Consider the following 5,819-nt stretch of genomic DNA (forward strand, 5'->3'; position numbering starts at 1 on the left):
CTTTCTGGCCCCCACACCACAGTTAACTCGGCCAGAGTAACGCCTCGCCGAAGGGTTAACCATGAGTTACCTTATGGACCTTTTACGTTCTTATATCCTTTAAATGATATACGCCTAATGATTTCTTGGCTTCATTCTGCAGCTCATAGTACGTCGGGCTAATCTTCTCTGCGACCGTTGCCTTTATGAAGACCGGGGCTACCTTACTACTGAACTTCTTCCCAGCATTGCTTTGAGCAAAACTGCGGGCGAATACGGTATCTCCGACCTTCAGATGTACCGATCGACTACGTAAATTATATACCCTAGCATTTGTTGGCGTACTACTTGCAACATGTCGGTTTTTTTTTAGCGCTACATCGTCGGTCAATAAATTTAAATTCCTAAGCAACTCGTAGTCCTCTCCGTTGGCTATCATATTTTGTCCAAAACAAAGAAAATACGGGGAAAATCCGGTACTCCTGTGATCTAGCGTCTCATTGACGCGCTTATTTCGTCGAAGTTTACATCCCAGTTTGTGTGATCCGTGCCTTCGTAAGCTCTGATTGCTGCTGAAATAGATCTATTCACTCGCTCACTCGCGTTAGCCTGTACAAACGTGCTATCTAAGCTGTACAAACGTGTTTTACACCAAATCGAGTAAGAAACGCTTTAAAATATCCTGATTTAAACTGCGATCCATTATCTGTCAACACGGATTCTGGCGCTCCGAAAGTATAAAATACCTGCTTTTCCAAATATTCACAAATCCTCTAGGAAGTGAATTTTCGTAATGGCTGTAAGAAATGAAACTTTGTGCTGTGGTCAACGACTATCAGTAGGCCTATATTTCCTTTCTTGGACCTTGGATATGGACCAAGAAGATCCATATAGAGCTTTTGAAAAGGTCGATCAGAAGTGATCGGTCTACCCATAGGTGGTCTAAGAACTCGGTTTGGGCTCTTTGTTGATTTACAACCGGAACACAACGACACATAATTGCGTATTTGCGTCACCATTCCTGGCCAGAATAGATACCGTCTGATCTTATCAATCACCTTATTCATGCCGATATATGCAGCGTCGGGTGCATTGTGCGCTCGAGCTAAGACTGCGTCAACAAGGTTAATGGGAACCCAAAGTTTCCATGACTCCTCATCTTGCAACAAATTTCCCCTAGTTGGTTCGGTCCTTTTGTATACAAAATCGTCTACGACCCTGAGATCAGGAAGACGTGATTGGTTATTTTGAACTTGCTTCCTCAGTTCGTTATACTGTTTTGATTTAAACTCCTTCGACGCCAGATCGATCACCGGTTGTCCATCATTTATCTCAGTAACAAACTCTTCTTCGCGACGCGACAATGCGTCAGCAACCACATTTTGAGATCCACTGCGATGCTTAATCGTAAATGAGAACCCCTGTAGTCGTATTGACCATCTCGCTAAGAGTCCTGTCAGGTCCTTCTGTCTCATCAACCATTGCAGCGCGGCATGGTCAGTAATAACACAAAAGTCTTGTCCCTCGATGTATGCTCTGAATTTGCTAATGCGCTTGATAACTGCTAAGCACTCTAATTCACTGACTGAGTAATTTCGCTGAGGCTTCGTTAGCTTCTCCGACATATACGCTATTGGCAGTTCGACCCCATCTTCGTTCTCTTGAGCTAAAACACAACCTAGACCGTATAAACTCGCGTCACAAAGCAATACAAATGGCTTCGCGAAATCTGGTGTTCTCAAAATCGGTGATGATACTAGTTTGGATTTTAACTGGCTGAACGCTTCATCTGCTTCTTCAGTCCAAGTAAGGACATTGTTTTTCTTTAGCAGGTCTGTTAAAGGAACGGCAATCGTTGCATAGTTATCCACAGAACGCCTGTACCAGCCCGCTAAACCTAAAAATCTACGTAGCTGTTTGACAGTGGTTGGCGTCGGCAATTGCTCAATCGCGCCAACTGTGCCTGGGTCAACTTTAAGTTCACCATGTCCTATTATAAAACCTAGATACTTGATTTCAGTCATACAGAACTTCGACTTGGCTATGTTGATCGTCAGATTTGCCTTGCGAGGGTGCATCGCAACTTCTTCTAAAAGTTCCAAATGTGAATCAAAATTGTCGGATAAAATTAACAGGTCGTCCAAGTATACAAACACTCAATGGATGGACTTGGCAATAACTGCATATAGTTTTCTTTCTGTCCTACTGACAGTAAATGCACGTTTGGCATTTCCACAGTGTCGTTTTCTCGGCCTACATCTAGCTCTAAGACTGCTTGTTTGTCATCGACTATTTTACTGAGTAAGCCGAAGTCACGCCAAAAATCTATCCCAAGATATACGTCTTGTTTGAGGTCTGGGATTATAAAAAACTCTACCGGCCTTGTAAATTCGCGGTAGCTAATTTCACACTCAAGCTTTCCTTCAACTGAACATACAACGCCGCGAATTTACGAAGCCGGTAGAGTTTTTTATAATCCCAGACCTCAAACAAGACGTATATCTTGGGATAGAACTACGGAGGTTCGAATTCTGCCGGAACACTTGCTCACTTTTGGATGCTGCCCTAATTCTTTAGCAGCTGCGCCACCGATGCAACTTATGGACGCGCCTGAGTCCAACAGAGCTACATATTGATATCAGAGTTCATAAAAATTGCGGAAATCAACTTCTTCGGTTTCCTTTAATCTTCTTTCAGAATCTGGTTTTCTTAATAAAATCACAAGAGCTAACATCTCCAAAGATTCGTTTCCTTGCAGCTGCATACTTCGCTACTCTAACATGATACGGTTGTGGGTGATCAGCGATAATCGATGCTGCTTCATCAGGTAGTTTATAAGACATATCTGGGTTCACTTCTACATATGGTTCGGTCTGGGTACCATTATCGGATTTTATTGCCTCGGATGCGAAGCGTGGTTTTTGACCGGCGCATCCATCAGATAGTTTTCCGAATGGTTGCACTTTTGGCATTTGGGCTTGTAGGTGTTCTTCATCCCACATCCATAGCAAAAGATAGTACGAACTTCGAGACACTCATCAAACCGATGTCCAAGCTGATCACAATTCCAACTCTTAAATTGCCTGCGTATCGCGGCTATTTCAGCTGCTTCGCTGTCTCCACGATCCGATTCTATCTGAGAGACAAACGAGCGTGACTGAAGGCTACCCTTTACTGGTTGAACTTTCACTTGCTTGCAAAACTGCTCGTGAGTCCTGATTTCTTCTCTAAGACTGGCTAAGGTGTTTATGCGTAAATGCATAAATTCATACTGAAGAGATGGCTTCGGATGTCGTATGAGAAGTCTAACTAACGATTCTTCTGAGAGTGGATTACCCAAGCGAGCAACAAGCTTTTCCACTTGAAATTGGTATTCCTCAAATGGTTCTTTATCTGCTTGACGCCTGCTGTTTATGGATTCCCAAATATCCATATCAGTATCACTCTCTTTAAACTTATTTCGAAATTCTCTGCAAAATTCTACCCATTTAAATTGACGATACATTCGGTGAAATCTCCAGTACCATTCACTAGCCTTGCCGACGAAAAATAAATGTAAGTTATCGCAAAGTTGACGATCTCCATTTAAATTCTATCGAGCCAATGCTTGTACTCGATAAAGAAATTCCTCAGCCTGTAAACCCTCCTTGGATCCATCAAACTTGATGTGCCAGCTTTGAATAATATTCGGCACCTTATCTGGCCGTATCGAAGAAAGCGATCTATCGACGCCCTGAGTATTTAGACGAATGTCCTGATACACAGTTCCTGCAGAATAAGCTTCTGCTGGTCCCTGATTCTCGGTCATCCTCCGATTTGGAGTTTGAACTGAACTACCAATTTGTAGGCTTGCTATCTGCGACCTAATTAGCTCAGACAGTTCTTGTCTAAGGCTTTGCTGCTGCGCTTGTATTGCCGTACGAACTACTCTATCTATTTCCTCCAAATTCTCTGTCCTAGAAGTCTCTACCACTGAGTCCGTGTCTACACTTCGCTCGTGGCGATTCTCTGGTTGGTTTCGGTTAGATCTAAGTGTCATTCCGGTACTGGGTGCTGTACCTCTCTGATGTCCTGCATTTCTACCTCTTCTACCTCCTGTTCTGTCCCTATTCGCGTTCCTGCTGGCCGGTAAGTTATTGTTTGCTACATTAGCTTCTCCTGTCCTCCCTTCAGCAGCTGACAATTCTGCTAACAGGCTGTTGTTCGACAAAGATAATTGTTGTACCGTACATCCATGGTTGCAAAGAGGGCATATTTTTGACTCCAGCACATAATCTCTGATACACTGGTGGTGGAATGTGTGACCACATGGTGTTGATGCCGTTAAATCGTTCGCGTTTAATGGCTGTGTATAAATTGTACAAGATATTATGTCGGCATCCACAGCGATCGAAAGATTGAGATTGCTGTGACGTACTGACATTTTTTACTCAAAATTTTTTTTAAATTCAAAATAAAATATATTAACTTTGGTCAACTGCTTGCATGTTACATAAATAAACTCTTAAATATTCCTTGACCTTTAGCCCAAAACAATAATTTTATTAAATCAAAATACTTTTGAACTCTTCTCTCTCAAGTGGCGTTTTTTATTCTGGTCAAAGATCGAAGTTTCTTCAATGCTTGGCGTTTCCTAGAACAGACTATCAGCTTTCTGAAACAAGTTAAGCGAAAAATTGCTGAAAACGAGGTATAAAGTGAACGGTTGGCTCTGGTCGACTATTCCGTAAAGACTTGAAATACAATCGCAATTCCTAGAAATCTAGTTCTCTTCACCTTTATCCACAGAAAATTTCTGACTCATGTTAGTTTCGAATTCTACATATTGCATTGGTTCCTAAATTTGTGTGCTCGTCCCAGTCCGTAAGTTCTCGGACTGTGGTCGCAGTTCCAGACATCAAATTTCTAGTGAGCCTCAAACAACAAAGAAAACAAAATTAAGCTTAAGCTGAATCTACCGACAAAATACTAAAATGTACTAAAGCAATATCGTGAGGCTAAAGCTTCCCCTAGCGTCCTGCACTTTGAAATTTACGAACTTCTTGGTGGTTTCGGTACCTAGGGCTTTCGTAAGTGAAACTAGAATGCCTTAAATACTTTTCGATTGAAATTATGCTCCTCGTGCCCCACAAAGTGCCATTTAACTTCACTAATTATCAAACATTCACATATTCAAAGAAAATTTTGGATATTCGGATTAAAGAACAGCTTGAAGCAATACTTGAGGCAATGTGTCAAATGTGCAAGATATAGACAAATTACGGCAGAGCAAATTATGGGAAATTTACCAAAGCATTGAGTTACTATGGCCCACCCGTTTTTAAATACTGGGGTAGACTCTGCTGGCTCATATCAGATAAGATGCTCAAAGAATCGAGGTCAAAAATCCTATAAAGGTTATATTGCTGTATTTGTTTGGATGACAACGAAGGCTATCCATTTATAAGTGTTTAGCGATTTGACTTCAGATGCCTTTTTAGCTGCGCTGAGGAGATTCTTTTCCAGAAGAGGAAAATTTGCAACAATTTTTTTGGTAATGGAACAAATTTTGTGGGTGCGTTCAGGAAATTGAATGAAGATTTTAAAAAAGTACTCAATGAAAATACTAAAATTATTCCCGTGTTAGAAAATGAACAAATTGAATGGCATTTTATACCCCCGGCAAGAAGATGGAAGTTGATTCAAAAAATGAAACGGGAATTTTTGAATAAATGGAAGAATGACTATTTAAACACTCTTCAACAGAGAAATAAATGGAAAATAGGATTGCAAAATATTAACAAAGGTCAAATTGTATTATTAAAAGATGAAAATTGTCACCCCGCTAGATGGCCCTTGGG

Source organism: Drosophila rhopaloa, unplaced genomic scaffold (genome assembly GCF_018152115.1).
Source record: "Drosophila rhopaloa isolate 14029-0021.01 unplaced genomic scaffold, ASM1815211v1 contig_181, whole genome shotgun sequence".
Taxonomy (NCBI): Eukaryota; Metazoa; Arthropoda; class Insecta; order Diptera; family Drosophilidae; genus Drosophila; species Drosophila rhopaloa.